Here is an 18,026-nt window from a genome sequence, read left to right on the forward strand (position 1 = left end):
GTCTTCCGAGACTTAGGGTTTAGTCTCAAATTTTTTAGTATGAATTTCTTGAATGGGTTTAAAACCAAATAAGAATCATTAAACCTTACAAATGATTTTTAAAATGACCAAACTGCACAAAATAATAATAATGAATTATGAAGTACCATAATTAATCTGAGTATATTGTATGGATAATTACAGTATTGGCTAAGCATAACTGAACTATATATTGGAGGGTGAAATCTTGCTGAGAGCAAAGGACTCCAAGTAAGTCAACTTCTATTGTGTGGCTACAACATGAAATGACTATTGTATAGAGACACATGCACATATATACACTGTCGTAGGAAGTTTGCAGAGACGTTAATCTAGTGGGTGCTGATTCAGAAAATATGACCGGTAGATATCCATCATATTCTAGACGACTGATCCTCATCACACTGCTTGATTTTATTAAGTCTAGTTCATTACCGCGACGAGTGGCCAAGAGGTGAGGATTGCTGGCTTAAACCTAGGGGTGCCAAAATGAATGGGACCTAGGGGCCCTTATGCTTACTTAATCAGTGAACGGTTAGAACCCGAGCAAGTGCTCTGATAAGTTATTCCTGGATAGTAGCCGTGAATATTGGTCATTCAGTGAGAGTTCCTAGAGATACTAGGGGTTGCCAAGTTTGAGTGAGGCTGAACACCCTAGGGGCAACTGCTCACTAGCACCACTAATTAACATAGAAGTCTTTATAAACCCGTATAACTTCGATTACACTCTTGAATAGTTGCAATACCCTAGGTAACTTGATGGTTACCCTTGTGAAGGATTTACTCTTGGATAAGTAGTGATGCCCTAGGTAACTTGATGGTTACCCTTGTGAGGCATTTACTCTTGGATAAGTAGCGATGCCCTAGGTAACTCGATAGTTACCCTTGATAGGGATATTTATTGGCTAGATCTTAGTGTTGAGACTCGGTTCTTTCTTACATATTAGCATTTATGCTGGAGGGCGTGATACGCCTGAATTGTTGGAAATTGTCGAGCGTTGGTCTCGAATTATATTTTGATATATTATAATTGCTTGCTCTGGGATTTTCTGAGTGTAGGGATTTATCTATTTATATGAAATAGTTTGTCATTTGTTATCAGGCATAACCATAAGTTTGCCAGGACGCTTTTGCGTTCTTGAAATTGATTGCGTAGGGTTCGGATGGATCCGAAACCCTAATCTTTGTCAGCTATTGTTATCTAGGGACATTAACTTGGTCAGTGACCACCTGTCTTCTTTGCATGCTTTTGTTTTAAAGTTGAACTTACTAAGCGTTTTTGCTTACCTAGTTGATTCCTGTTGTAGGTATGAACAAGGGCAAGGCAGAGCAGTGAGCGCTAGGGTCTACCTTGTGAATGTACATGTGGACCGACCTTTTGGGAAGTTGTTTTGTTTTTGGAAATGTTGTTTTATTTTCATAAACTAGGCCCAGTTTACTCTTCATAAACTATGTTTGTATTAAACATTAAGTATGGCCATACGACTTTTAAAAAGTTTTTTTTATACGGGTTTTTGAAACATTTTGTTACATGAAAATGTTTATATTTCTGCATTATCGAGTCTTGAAAATCCGGGTCGTTACACTATAGACCTCCCCAGAACTTAGAAGTAAACGTGGGATCTTGATCTGACACTATAGACTTCAGTGCCTCATGGAGACGTACTATCTTCTTCACATAAAACTTAGCATACTGATCCACACTATAGTTTGTTCTCACAGCAGAAAGTGTGCTGACTTAGTATATCTATTCACGATTACCCATTGTTGCAAAAATTCCAATGTGCAAGTATACGCTATCGTAGACAAGTAATAATAGAGATAAGTAGAGTATCGTCCCATAGAGATTGTTATTAACTACCAATAATTAACTTTCCAATTCTATTTGGCTAATAAAACTTAGATTCAAGAATATGAAGAATAGAAACAAGAATTGACAAAACTAACAATTAACAAATAAAAGCAAAATTAATTCAATGGATGAAAACCTAGGTTATTTAATTTTCATCTATCCACTTTATTATTTCATCAATACAATTTCCATTATTCTTTCTCTTATCATGATATCAGACTTATTAAAGCAATATATATTCTTATTAAGATATATAAATCTCTCAACCTATATGCGAATTTTCTATATCTCTGTGATAAATTCCAAACATATGGAAAGCATTAAGAATAGAAATCCTGAAAGCTACACAAACCATATAGGTACTTTCGTCCTATATCGAAATCTATGTCTATTCAACTGTAGCATATTTAACTCTCACCTCTCCGATTTTGAATTAAATTCATAAGTAATGAAAATAATGACGTCAAATTATTCACATTCATTAAGCACAAAATTGAATAGATCACAATGAAGAAAAAGAAATCATAGAGATTGCATTAACTAATAATAAAGTATCAAGAGACTACATTAAAACCCTAGAAAATAAAATAGTTCATAATTAGATTCATAACATCCACTTATTCAGAAAAGAACGTAAGAAAAAGAAATTAAAGAAGAAGAAAGAAAAACTCATGAAGAAATTTCCAATCTTGATCTCCAAGTTCCTCCTGATGTCTAACGGCTAAAAAGTGATTTAAATCGCTAAAAATTAAGCTTTTATAGCAACCCTAGCAATTCTATGTGAAAAGACCTTGTTGCCCCCATAAAAATGCCATTTGCTTGCTTTTTACGAAAATTGTATGAACGTAACATAGGGGCGCAACTTTATAGCGCAAGAGCGCTATTTCACACTTCCTGGAACTGTGCTCTCTGACTTCGGTAGCACAAGGGTGCTAAGTATACATAATAAAACTGAAACTCGTTCTGAACAGCCTACACAGTCAACTCATTGTATTTTGACTATAACTCCCTTGATATAACTCTAAATTGAATGATTAAAAAACTATGGAAAGCTAAGAAAAATATCTACAACTTATATTTCTAGAATTGTTTCCAGAAAGTGAAGAAATCATGGCAAAATGCAGCTTAAAGTTCCAGACTTGTGTTACAGAGCATAAACGACGCGTGTTGAGCATCTTCAATGTAGTATTTTCCACACATAATGTCTTGAAACTTCAAAATCAACACTAAATCCATCTTATTCATCATATTTAACATGTTTCTTCTAATTTCTCTCCATATTATGTACTTGAACATTAAAATCTGAAACAAGAAGAAAACAAGTGTAAATCTGCACAAAAAAATCCTAAATAACTAAAATTATACCTTAAAAAATCTATAAAACAAACCTAATATGAGCCTAACACCCATACAGAATCTTGTTGTCCCACAGACTTAGGCAATCCAACCACAAAATCCATGGTAATAACCTCCCATTTTCATTCCGGAATGCCCAGAGAAGTTAGGCACTTAGCCACATACTCAACTACATCTTTCTTCATTCCCGACGACCAATATATAGATTTCAAATTGTTATACATCTTTGTGGTGCCTGGGTATAACGTGTAGGAAGTGGTATGAGACTCATCCAAAATCTCCATTCTAATTTCACTATCCAGAGGAACACATACTCGATATTTATATCGTAATATACCAGTGTCAGAAATAACAAAGTCCTTAGCTTTTCCTGCCAAGACGTTCTCCCAGTGCTTTACCAATTGAGGATCATTCACTTGAGCGTCCTTGATCCTCTCAAGAAGTGTAGACTAAAGAGTAATATTGGCTAACTGACCCATGACGAACTCTTTCCCAGCTTTGGTCATATCTGCAACTAGCTTTCCTAAAATATGCTACGAGCTAAATACATGTCTCGGACCCTTACGACTTAGGGCATCTGCCACTACATTGACCTTTCCTGGATGATAGAGGATTTCCCGATCATAATCCTTTACCAACTCCAACCAACGTCTCTGCCTCATATTCAAGTCTTTATGTGTGAAGAAATACTTCAAACTCTTGTGACAAGTGTATATCTCACACTTTCCTCTGTACAAGTAGTGTCGCCATACCCTCTATAACGCCCCAAATTACCTAATAAGGCTTAAGGCCTTGATTAAGGGGCCATGATGGAAATTTATGGAGAGTTATTTGAATATATATGATTTAATTATGAAAGATGTATTTATGTGATACATATGTGTATCATTATATGATTACGTGAGTTATATTATAATATGACTAGATATGCATGTGTGTCTGTTTCTTATTATAAGGGCAATTTTTCATAATTTGGCTCATTATGAGTATATTTGGAATATATGTGCAAAAATGTGATATATGTGTGAGACCACATTATTATGCGGATATATTTGGGTTAATCGGCACGAGGCAATCCTAGGGAGCAAGTTAGTGGGAGAGTCACAACGGGACCAAATACCCAACTCAGGGTGAGTCAATGGGTATTTTGGGTATTTAGTACATTACCGGGATATCGAGTAATGGGAATAAATAATTGAGGACATATTCAGAGTTAGTGAGATTAGGAGGGAATTTCAGGAATTTTGACCATTTTACCCTCAGGGTCATTTTTGGTACCTGGAGCTTCGGGATTTGCTTAGAGTTACTTGAACTCTAAGTAACCTACACACAAATAGAAAACAAAGGAAAAACACTCTTAGCTCTCCCAAACTCTCTCTCACTTGTGTACATTCTCTCTCTTTCTCTCTCAATTCCTTGTAATTTCTTGCGATCAAAGAGGAATCGAAGCTAGCTTAGGCTTAGGATTGCTTGGGGAAAGGCTTAGCGTTGTTTTGGGCAGCAAAGGTATCAATTTCTAGCCTTAAATGTATATGTTTTCTCTAGTTTTAGTTGAGTTTTAGAGTTTTGAAAACTCAAATCTAAATTTGGTTTTGTGAGGGGTTTTAAGCTTGTTTTTAGGGATGGTTTTGAGGCTTATGAAGTGCTGAGTTGATTGGGAACTTTGTTTTTGGTATTTGGCTAAGTTTGGTTGGGTTTTTGGTGAGATTTGGCTTTAAGAAACAAGGGGAGAAACTGGGTTTTCATATCGAGTCGCGACCCTATTCTTGGGGCGTCGTGGCTCTCATGAATGATGGGAGAAAGAGGTGCTGAACCTCCATTTTGAGTCGCGCGCGTGTGTGTCCAGAGGAGAGCCCTTGGGCTCTCTGACTTGGCGTGGGTCGTAGCTCTTGGGCCTTGGGCCGTGACGCTTGAAGGGCTTTTGAGCCCCGGGAAGGTCTTGAGTGTAGGAACTCTGACTTAGGGGCTCGGGATCGATTCTACTACCCGGTTTAGTAGAATTCGAGGTCCCGAAGGCTAGGACTTAGTTTGGAAGCCTTTATTTGCTCGTTATTGAAAAGATTCTATATTATGGTTGTGAATAGGTTACTGCTAGGGGCTTAGAACTGGGATCATGCTCGAGGGTCGTTCTTATTATACATTGCACTCGGACCTGGGATAAGAAAACTGCACCCAATACGTGATATATGTGATTAGGGCTTGGCCTGATTATTAAATATAATTATGAATAAGGCTCGGGCCCTTGAGAATAAACATGATTATGATTATGCATGTTATCGTTGATTAAGCATGCTTGAATGCTGTGCGTTGATGTGGTTTTTCACCAACAGTAGATTTAGATATCTAATAAGAGTATTAGTGCTTATTTGCAAACCGCAATGAACTTATATGAACTATTTCTTACACACACAATTTTACGTGTGTTATCCCCAAAAATGGGAAATCAATGACGTGGTAATAGAGGTGACAAGTGGCATGGAATAGTTGGGCGATCTGGCTTAGTAGTAGCCCAATACATCAGTAAAGAGTTTGGACTGCTTAAAAGATATCATAACCAAGCCAAATGCACTCGAGGAGAATACTTGGGCTAAGGTGTGCTTGGCTCGGACCCTAGTCCGAGGAGCCCAAGTGTTTGGCTCGGACACTAGTCCGAGGAGAGGCCACATTAGGTCCGGTCAGACCTTGGTCCTTGGCACCTCAAGAGATGGGCTTAGACCCTAGTCCGAGGAGAGGCACAAGTGATGTGCTCGGACCTTGGTCCGAGGAAGAAGCCTCATGTAGTCTGGTCAGACTATGATCCGAAGAGAAGTTTTTTGAGGTGTGGCTCGGACCTTAGTCCGAGGAAAGCCAAGGAAGGAGTGGCTCGGACCCTAGTCCGAGGAAAGCCAATGCATGTGGCTCGGACATTAGTCCGAGGAGAGCCAAGGAAGGTGTGGCTCGGACCCTAGTCCGAGGAGAGCCAAGGAGGGTGTGGTCGGATCTTGGTCTGAGGAGAGTAAGGGGTATGGTCCGTATGCAGGTGTCCAACTTGCATATGTCCGACCAGAAGACAATATTCATAAACAAAATAGACTAGACTACGTCAAATTTCCAGAAATGGCTTCAGTAAGAATCGGTCTGGGCATCGCGGGAATCTCTCATTCCTCACTCAAATTGAGGAATCTGTTGTATTTTGAATACTTTGTGTAATTTAAATATAATATAAATAATAGAGTATCCCGATTCTAGAGGGATATCAGTTTAGGATCCCAAGCCTATAAATAGAGGGTTAATGGGATCAAAAAAAGGACTTTTTGGCAATTTGAGATTTGGTCTGAGTTCTAGAGAGAGAAAGTGTGTTTTTCTTGAGAAAGAACCCTTTTTGTATTCCTGAAAATTTACATTGAAGAAACTCAGTTGACACTGGTTCATTTGATCTTGAGTGTAGATAAAGTAATAAAATCTCTAAGTGGTTTAGGCTATTACCGACTGATCGGGGCTGAACCACTATAAAAATATTGTGTGTTATTTATTTTTCTTGATTAAACTGTCTATGTCGTTTAAATTCTCTTGAAGGTTTGTCGTTATTGACGTTCTCACGTCGTTGGCTAAAAACACAGTCAACAATGTGGTTCGGTGGTTAAAATCCACCTGGTCCACGAGACAATATTGTTTCCCTCTCACAATTTATGCAGAGTTTCAGTATTACAAAAAGGCAGTCCCCTTCCCTGTCCATTGTCCCTAATATTTATAGTAGAATTTCCTGGACAGGTTTAGGTAACTGTGTGCATAAATATGGTAAACATTTAATAACGATAATTCCCATTTACATAGGGATATGATTGCCTAACAGAATATACTCATGTTATCTTGGACAATAAATGTGCAATACAACCTGGACATTAATGAGCATATAGAGTGCTTCTGAGTCTCTCAGGATCCTTCAGTATGTGTCATGACTAGGTTTCCACGAGATGAACATATTTAGAGTGCCCTAAAGGGGATCCAACCACTACAAGTCTCGAACTAGACCGTCATCCTAAGAGGCGACCTGCCAATTAACTGAATGTCGTGCTACCAAGTCCTAACTTGAGTTACTCACATCATCATTAGCTAGATGTTCTACTTATCTGCATTTTCCATATATTCTTCTTCCAACTATACCCTTAGCAGAGTGATTAAACCCGTGCTAATTTTTAGGGTACAACATTTTCCCCCAAGCTCCTACCCGTGCTTGACGTCATCACTTTATGACACGCACAGTAGGGCTTTTTTCCTTCTGTCATGTAAAACCGTGCCTGCCTAATACTCGAGTGTTGAACACGTGGCCATCTGTAATTGCTGTATGTTCACGTTTCGAGGACTATGACAACTATCCTGTCAAATTTTTGTTGCCACACGGGTCATTTAATCTTGGCCTTTGGATCTCGAGCTAACCCAATATGATGGTCCAAATTAATCTCCAAAGCTTACGTATAAATAGGGAGATCAAACTTGAACCTTACCACCTTTACATTCAAGAACTTTCCTTTCATAAAAAAAATCCCCCTTTTTCTCTCAATTTTTTTTTCCAAAAACCTTCATCACCCTTCAGTTTCTCAGAAGCTCTCAAGCTCCTTCCTGTGGACGCATCGACATTCCCATCGAACAAACAGATAAACTGTAAGTATTTCCTCATTTGGTTTGAATCTTTCACTTCTTTATTTTCCAATGAGATTTTTTACTTCGAAAAACATTTTTTTCCAGTACCATTTCATGTTCTAGCCATGTCTGAGTTTAAATAGGGTTCGTTTTAGGCTTAAAGAACGATACTAGACTTGTTTAGAAATAAGGTATTAAAAAACTGGGCAAATTTTCTGGGTTTTGCAAGGAAAATGTCACTGATGAATCGATTAGGATACCCATTTGGATGTAGAAGCTGAGAGGTTTTTAGGTTTGGATCTACATAGCTTAAGGGTCATGATTCCTTAAGTGGTTTTTCATTAAACTGCTTTTAAAAGAAAAGTAGTGGGTCAGACGGATCTAACACGCGAATCGCGAAGTATCAGGAAATTTTCCGAATTCATAGCGCGTGGCCTAGGACTACGCATGGAACCACCCGTTGATGTTAGGACACATCTTAGCTCGTGTAAATTTTGAATCGCCAAAAGTAAACCACTCAAACCCTCGGGTCATCGTATCTTTATCGTCGTAGCTAGTAATTGTCTTAAGTCACCACTAATAGGCTGCTTTGTCGTCAGGCGAGCTAGATCATGGCCCCATCAAAGAAAAACATCGCGAACTCCGCTACTCAGAACAAGAACAAAGACAAGAAGATCACATCTAATCTCCTATTCCTCATTTTGGCCCAATGGTGGAGAGAGAAATTGTTGTCGACTCTTGCTACGAGGGTGAGCACATCGTGTCCCGAATAACGTCGCATAGGAAAGTGAACAAAATACAGCTAAGCCATGGGATCGAGATGGGAATTGATGGCCTCCTCACCCGACCTTCGTCGAAAGGAGAGCAGAGCTACGACCCTCTTCAAGATGACTTTGGGGCTTAGAGTGATGAGCACCTGAAGGCAGGTGCCTTCCTCCCATTAGACTAGTACTTCGTGGATTTTCTTAACTATGTCGAACTGTTTTCGTTCCAGCTCCCCCCGAACTCGTATCATCTTTTGGCGGGGTTAAAATATCTATTTGTGAGGCACGAGTGGGAGGTCCCCGCCCCGACAGATACTACGTACTTCTTCTACCTCAAGGCTAGTCCTGATCAGAAGGGGCGAGGTAACAGATTTTACTACCTCACTCGCTTCCCCAGCTCAGCTTCTGTTATTGACCTCCCCAGCCACCCAAATGACTATAAAGACCAGTTCTTTATGTAAAATTGGTTCAAGAACTATGATCACTAATACTTCAAACACCCTCATAATTCTCCTAACTTTATGAATTCAGTACGCGAACTCTCTTATCATATTCATTTTTTTTAGTTTAATCCTTCTAACTGAGTTCCTTCCTTGTGCAACTATATTCAAGAGGAAAAAGTGGTCTGAGAACCTTGGGGGTCAATACGAGACTTCTGAAAGGTAGCTAATGATGCTACCATGGTGGCTTGCGACCTGATTTGCAAAGGCCAGACGCTGGCTATTAGGACCCGAGGTCCACCTCCCATTCTCCTTGAGCTTCCTCATCCTCAAGAAGTCTTGTCTGCCATTGAATACATTGAGGAGGAAGAGGATGTGGCACCACTGGCGTGCAAGAGGATAGCTCCTAAATATGATTAGGGTCCTGATCCAGAGCGAGTTGTAGCCGGGACTTTCGGCCAAGGTGACCCATATAGAGAACTAGATCGGGCCGCTGCCAGTTTTAGGAAAATTCGCTTCAACCCCCATCAACTCATTAGTCGACATCCTACTGACCCAGACCTGAACACAACACTCCTCCAGTGTGTGGATCATCTGGTGATACGCTATGACCTTAGCTACCTCAAATGTACAATTGTGTTTGACAACACCTTCCACTTTAGGTCCTCCATTTTTTAGGAATATGGGACAAACTATAGGACATGGCCTTCTTTACATCAGGGTGTATTCTCCCTCGGCTACAAGCAGTATGTAGATGAGTCTAGCTCGAAAGAAAATCCTGAACCCCTTAGGACCTAGGATGTAATAATTCTAAACTCTCCCCCACCTCCAGTAGTCTAGAAGTTATAGGTTATACCTAGTCTGGTTCATAACCCCGAACTGGTTGTAGTAGATTCCTCTCGTAGCTCAGAGGGTAGGGTTCTTTCTCTTGTTCTTGTCTTTGCATTACTTTGATTAACTATCCCTTGTATCTGAATCTTCTACTCGTTCCTTTTCAGGTGAAGAGATGGACTTGCCAGACGCCTCTGGTCTAATGGGTGCCTTTAAGGCTGGCGGGGCTGGAGTTGGGCCTGTGGTAAAAAGACCTAGATTTCCAAAGAAACATGCCTGCAGGACTGGAACTTCCACTGAGTCTCTGGTCAAAGACAAAGGTGCCAACTCCACCTGGGAGCAGCAACAACAGATTCAACCCCCAGCCCCGGTGACAACAGTCACAGTTCTCGAGGCTCCTCCTCATTTCCCTCAATATGTACCTCATTCGGTTCCTCAAGTTATCCAAGGCGAAGCTCCCTCTATTCAGATCCCAGTAAAGCCACTCGAGCTGGCGAGGATCCCTGAAGCATTTCGAGAGACTGTATTCGAGATGGTGAGCCATATGGTGGGCCATGCATATAGAGCCAATGTTAAGGATCTGAGGGCCATGATGGATCGTACTCCCGAAGATGTTCTCGAGTCTGCTATGGGAATGAACCTCACTGTGAGCCCTTTCATTCTTCAACCATTTGTTTTTCTTGTCTTCTCACTTTTTTTTACTAACCTTGACTTGCTTATTTCTTTTACAGTCTGTCCTGGCTCAATTCCATGGAATTGCTTGGATTCGAGCTAGGAGTGATGAGCTCCAAGCCACCCTGGTCACCTCCCAAGAGAGCGAGGGAACTGCAAAGGTTCCCTTGACTGCTTCCCAGGAAGGCGAGCGGATTTCCATGAATATGGTCGTGGAAGTGAGTCGTCAACTGGACCAGCTCCATGCTGAGAATGATGGCCTCAAAAATAATCTTGGTGAGGTCGAGGCCAAAGCCAAGGAGGAGGCCGAGAGGGAAAGGTTAGAGATTGCGGAGTCGTCGAATCAAATGGAAGAGATGCTCTACCAGTGTTGGGCTTTCAACCTGGACGGGAATTTCATGTTCATGCAGCCAGGGTTTTGGGAACCTTATCTTGCCAAATTCAAGATTCAATTCTCACAAGAACCCTATGAGACCGTCGAGGCTTTTGATGCTACTGAAGGGGATGGCGAGGAAGTGACATCCTCCGAGCGAGTCGACGAAGCTCAATGATTTATTTTTATTTCACATTTTGTAACTAAGTCCCTAGGGATTAAAATAATCGCCTTCGATCTCGGATTGAGGTTTTTTCTTTCCTCGAGATAACTATATGATTTTGTATACATATTTAACTTGTGATCTATTCGTGTTCCCCTTAGACTATTATTTTCTCATGTTTGTGAATTCTTGGATTCTTGTACGCTCAAAATCTTAGGGGTTGTCTTTAGATCAGGATAGATTTTTGATGGCTTGACTAACTAATTTTAGTAAATATCTTAGTTGTATCCAAGATTTTGCCCACCTAATTGTGATATACCTATTAGGAATCAGGCCTCAAACCTGGCCGTATCCAGGGATTTTAGTAGGCGTAATAGCATTGCACCTGTTATGAATCAGGCCTCGGACCTGATTATACCCAGGGGTTTTAGTCTGCTTAATAACATTGTACCTATTAGGAATCAGGCCTTAGACCTAGTTATATCCAAGGGTTTTGTTTTATAAATTTCTCAATCTTAGTTCGTGTTCGAAATTTGAAAATCTGAGTTTTAAAAAGACATTAAATAATCAACTTTTCCAAACACTAAGTTTCAGATTTCATTCGAATACGATAAACTCTTTTAAAAGCTCCCTTCGGTTATGTGCCCCCCAAGCAACAAAAACTTATAAATGTTCTAGGTTGCTTTTACAAAGTGAGCCTGCGATAATAAAATGATAAAATTGATTACGCGATAATCCAATTGTTATTAAAATGAAATGGCTTTTATAGATAAGCCTTACATAAAAAGTATTTCCAAAAACATTAAAAACAAAAAAAAATTATTGATAGTACTTTTTAAGGCGTAGGGCATTCTAGTTCCGTGGAACTATTTCTCCACTTAACCGGGCTAACTTAAAGGTCCATTCGCGTAGGATCTTCACGATCTAGTATGGTCCTTCCCAGTTCGGCCCTAACACACCGTCCTTGGGATTTTTAATTTCCAAAAACACCCTCTAGAGAACCAAATCACCTTGTCCAAGCATGTGTCCTTTTACGTTCGAGTTGAAGTAATGAGTGATTTTCTACTGATATTGGGCAAGCTGCAATTGTGACGCTTCTCATTTTTCATTGATTAGATCAGGGATGCACTGAGTAGCTCGTGGTTCTGATCTCGATCAAAGGTTTTTTATCTGTGGGTAGTCACCAGTGCCTCAATCGGGAGGAAACATGTAAATCAGGGCCAAAATACGTGAAAATTACTACAAAAGTAAGAGGATGAATTCGAAAAATTACTTGAAGTACGAATTTTTGAAGAAATATGAAGATGGTGATTGAAGTTGATCGTAGATGCCTCAGATCGAACTGAAGACGCTAGGTTTCTTGGAGGTTTTTCTGAGTGTTCTGTAAGAGAGAGAAGGCTCGGGAAAAAAATGAAAAGAAGTGAGGGGAATTATATTTATACCGATCAGGGCATTAATGCAAAGAAATGGTGAGAATAGAGTTTTGGTGCATGGGGAATCGCAATAATCGTTAGAATGTGTCTGGGGAACAAAAAAGGGTGATAATTACTTGCTTTTTTGAAAAATAAAGTATTGACAGATGTGACGGGTCAGCAAGATCTGGTCGAGTAAGTCTATTAAATGTTGTTCACATTAAAATAAAATTGGGGGCAAATGTTTACCCAAAATATTTGCGTGATGATGTGGCACGATCGAGGTGCACATGAACAACACGTGATTGTTTATTGATGAAGACATGGTCGACCAACGACCAGGAGATCAAGAGGAAATATAGTTGCTCGACAGGTGTGAGGAACATGCTGAGTAACAGGGAAGCTGATGTGTTGACATATGCGACCAGATCTGCTCGTAGGACCGAAGCTAGAATTCAAGGACAATTATGAGTTAGATATTTCAAGGATATTTGATTCTCTTTATACGTAAATATCATTATTTTTGTTATTATTTAAATATGCTTGTAGCACAAGTTAAGGATTGCCCATGTGTATATCCTGGAGCCTTTAAATAGGACTCATTAGATTCATTTAGGGATAGGTAATAATTTGTATTCAGAGAGAACAAGTGCTTTTATACACAATCTTTGTATTCCACTTTGGAGCTTGTGAAACTTAGTGAACCATAGTTTGGTGATCGCAGATTTTAGAGTTTACATCAATAAAATCATTAAGTGGACATAGGTTATTACCAATATTTGGGGCCAAACCACTATAAAATCTTTGTGTCAATTTATTTCTTGCATTTAGTTCTTTAATTCTCATCGATTTTAGTGACTTCATTGCCTTGACTAAATCGAGGTTCAACAATATGCATGCATGAGTAGGTTATTACTACTAGGCATGCTAGATATGCATCTGGAATCTGTATTTACTGTTCATTCACATGTTAAACTTTTCTTGCTGAGCCTCGGCTCACGGGTGCTATGTGGTGCATGTAATGGGAAAGGGAAGCTAGACCAGCCATGAGTTTGAGAGCTTCGGTGGCGGCGTGTACATATGCGGCTGCTCGACCACCACGACCGAGGTTATCTTGGAGGAACTAGTTTTGTATTCCTTATTTTGCTACCTAGGTCGTCTTGGCTTGTATTTTCACTTGTATACAATCTTTTAAAAATCTGTTTATGTTATTTTAGGATCCCATGTATATACTAAACTTTTAAATGAAAAGTCAACGTTTCCTTTTGACCAAAAAATTTAACCCTGACCCTTGCCATTAACCTTAGTTATACGTTTATAACCAAGGGACATGATTAGCAAGTCTGACACTATTTAAAGTACACAGTGTAATAGTCCTGAATTAGGAGGGCGTTACAACTTGGTATCAGAGCTGCCAAGGTTTAAGGTTCTTAAAGACTGACCGGGCATGTACACTCATCACTAAAGACAAGCTCAACTCAAGGGTTTGGTAACTATTTATGTGGTTAAGTGCTTAACTTTTTAAATGAATTTATATGCCTTATTAGGGAGCATGAGGATATCTAATAAGGCCAAGCCCCCTTGATTGTAATGTGCATTATAGAGAGACGCTTATTAGCACTATGACTGATTATAGATGTTAAATAAATGCTTATTAGCATTGTTAATAGTGGCAGGGATTAAAGAACATGCTTATTTGCATCATGAATTGCTTATCAATGCCAGAAATGCTTATATCATCGTTATTTGCTGATGAATATCGGGAAGTGCTTATTAGCACCATGGTTGAATATACTATGTGTTGGCATGCTTATTAGCATTGCATCTTTTTGTTTGTTTGGTCTTGGATTGCCAAGTGGCAAGAAGTATAGTTATTACTTACCTAACGACCAAATTGATCACTGTAAAGGGGGACAGTTGTCTGTATGCTTCCTCGAAGGTCAGAGAGATTGGCTGGCCAAGAAACACAGGCCAGGGAAGAGAATGACCAGGGCCAGGCCCTACAACCAGCTCCAGAGAACTAGCAATAGGTGCTTGTTGATATGCAAGCCATGTTACAGAGGCAAGATGATGAGATTCACCTCTTGAGACAGCAATAGGTTCCAACAAGGAACCTACAGCCCGTAGTACCAGTAGTGATACAGCTAGAAGTACCAACGGTAGTACAACCTCAGGCAGTGGAAAACAGATGGGAACCTTTATATGAGAGGTTCAGGAAACAACACCCTCCAATTTTTTAGGGCATCTCAGACCCAGTGAAGGCTGAGCAGTGGATGGAAATAATAATCACCATCCTAGATTTCATGAAGGTGAGCGGTAATGAGAGAGTGGCCTGTGCCGCTTATATGTTTTGGAAGGATAGAATATGGTGGGAGGTGGTATCCCAGACCAGGAATGTAAATACTATGGAATGGGAAGAATTCATAACTCTGTTTAATGAGAAATACTACAATGATGCAGTTAGAGGTATGAAGGCCGAAGAGTTCAACAAGTTACTTCAGGGCAATATGTCAGATTGGTAAACTTTGACTTTTATCCTCTGGGGTTTGGTGCTTTGCTGCCTACTGGGGAGTTAGTGGTTTCCAGGAGATGGGTCAGATCATTACCAGTGACAGTGGATGGTAGAGAGTTGTCAAATGATTTGATTGAGCTAGTCATGAGTTACTTTGATATGATCTTTGGTATTGATTGGTTAGCCAAGTATGGGGCAACGATAGATAGCAAGAAGAAGATGGTAACCTTTGAACCTGAGGGTGAGGATCCCTTTGTATTTGTTAGCACTATGCATGGACCCCATATACCTATGATATCTGTACTTAGAGCTAGAGACCTATTGCAGGGGGATGCATTGGATTCTTAGCTAGTGTGGAGGATACCACTCAAGTCGTGCCAGTGGGACCATGATAGACCATATTGGTGTGTGAGTTTCTGGATGTGTTTCCAGAGGATCTTCTAGGGTTACCCCCACACATTGAGATAGAGTTTGTGATTGAGTTGGCACCGGGGATGGAAGCAGTGTCTAGCGCGCCGTACATAATGGCTCCAGCAGAACTAAAGGTTTGGTTACAGAAATTACTAGACTTGGGTTTTGTTAGGCCCAATTTCTCGCCATGGGGCGCACCAGTTCTCTTCGTGAAGAAGAAAGATGGTTCTCTGAGGATGTGTATCGATTATAAAGAACTGAACAAGTTAACTATTAAGAGCAGGTATCCTCTACCAATGATTGATGATCTGTTTGATCAGTTACAGTGTAAAATGGTATCCTCCAAGATAGATCTTTGATCTAATTACCACCATTTGAGGATCAGGGAGGAAGATATACCGAAGACACCTTTTCTCACTAGGTATGGGCATTATGAGTTTCTGGTAATGTCATTTGGATGGACTAATGCCCCAACAACATTTATGATCTGATGAACAGGGTGTTCAAAGACTACATGGACCGGTTCATGATCGTTTTTATTGATGATATATTGTATACTCTCTGTCAGAGATAGAGCATGAGCAGCATCTCATATTAGTACTACAGAGGCTGAGAGAACACAGGTTGTATGTGAAATTCAAGAAGTGTGAGTTTTGGTTCCACAGGTGACTTTTTTAGGTCACATAGTCAGTAAAGATGGAATTATGGTGGATCCAGCAAGGATTGAGGCAGTTAGAGATTGGCCAAGGCCGAAGAATGCTTTAGAGATCAGAAGTTTCTTGGGATTGGTAGGTTATTACAGACACTTTGTGGAGGGGTTTTCCAAGATTGCGTCACCACTGACAGAGTTGACATGCAAGAATAAGAGGTTTATATGGTCAGATAGATGTGAGGACAGCTTCCAGAGACTGAAGAAGAATCTGGTCACTGCTCCAGGTTTTAGTCTTCCTACAGATCAAGACAAGTTTGTAGTTTATTGTGATGCCTTGAGACATAGATTGGGTTGCATCCTTATGCAAATAGGAAAGGCGATTGCCTATGCGTCACGTCAGCTGAAGTAATATGAACAGAGGTACCCCACACATGATCTAGAACTTGCAGCATTGGTTTTTGCACTAAAGGTGTGGCGGCACTACTTGTATGGTGAGAAGTGTGAGATATACACTAAGCACAAGAGTTTGAAATACTTCTTCACCCAGAATGACTTGAACATGAGACAGAGGCATTGGTTAGGACTGGTGAAGGAATATCATTGTGAGATCTTCTATCACCCAGGGAAATCCAATGTGGTGGAAGATGCCATAAGCCGAAAGGGTCCAGGACAGTTGTACAATGTGAGATAGATATCTAAGGTGTTGACAGAGGATATGACTAGAGAAGGTATTGAGCTAGTGGTGGGCCAGTTAGCCAACATCACTCTGCAGTCTACTCTTTTAAAGAGGATCAAAGAGAAACAGTTGACCAACATTTAGGAAAGATTAGAGGGGACATCCTAGCTGGAGTGTCTAAGGACTATACAATGTCAAACATGGGTTTATTGAGGTACAGGGATCGTATTTGTGTTCCGATGGACACTGGATCAGACGGGAGATTCTGGATGAATCTCATACTACCCTTTATCTCTACATCCAGGAACCACAAAGATGTACCAGGATCCGAAAGCTTTATATTGGTGGCCTGGAATGCAGAGGGACGTGACTGAGTACGTGACAAAGTGCCTAACCTGTTAGCAGGTCAAGGCAGAGCATCAGAGACCGGTGGGACTACTACAGCCTCTAGATATCCCAGAGTGGAAGTGGGAGGACTTCATGATGGATTTCGTGGTGGGGTTTCCTAGTACAGTGGGCCAGCATGATTCAGTATGGGTCATCATGGACCGGTATACGAAGTCAGTTCACTTTTTACCAGTGAGGACAAACTACAGAGTTGACCAGTGTCCAAATCTCTATGTGAGAGAGATGGTACGCCTTCGTGGGACTCCGAGGTCTATCATGTTGGCTAGGGATCCTATCTTCACTTCCAAGTTTTGGGGAAGTTTACAGAAGGCGATGGGTACACAGTTGAAGTTCAATACAACTTATCGTACTCAGATTGACAGTCAGTCTGAGAGGATTATCCAGATATTGGAGGACATTCTGAAAGCATGTGTATTGGACTTTGACAGGTCCTGGAGTAAATATTTTCCTCTGATAGATTTTTCATATAATAATAGCTACCAGTCGACTATTGGAGTGCCATCTTATGAGATGTCGTATGGTAGGAAGTGTAGATCACCCATTCACTGGGATGAGATGGGTGAGAGGAAATATTTGGATCTTGAGGCAGTTTAGAGGACCACTGAGGCTATTAAAAGATTACAGCTCGGATGCTCGCGTCTGAGAGTAGACAGAAGAGTTATTCAAACCCAGAGTAGAGGAACGTGAAGTTCCAAGTGGGAGACTGTGTCTTCCTTAGGGTTTCACCACTGAGACGGGTGAAGATATTTGGGAAGAAGGGCAAGTTGATCCCTAGGTTTGTTGGACCATTTGACATCCTGGAGAGGATCGGTCAAGTGACCTATAGGTTGGCCTTACCCTTGGCATTTTCTAGTGTGCACAACATA

Source organism: Humulus lupulus, chromosome 1, assembly GCF_963169125.1.
Source record: "Humulus lupulus chromosome 1, drHumLupu1.1, whole genome shotgun sequence".
Taxonomy (NCBI): domain Eukaryota; kingdom Viridiplantae; phylum Streptophyta; class Magnoliopsida; order Rosales; family Cannabaceae; genus Humulus; species Humulus lupulus.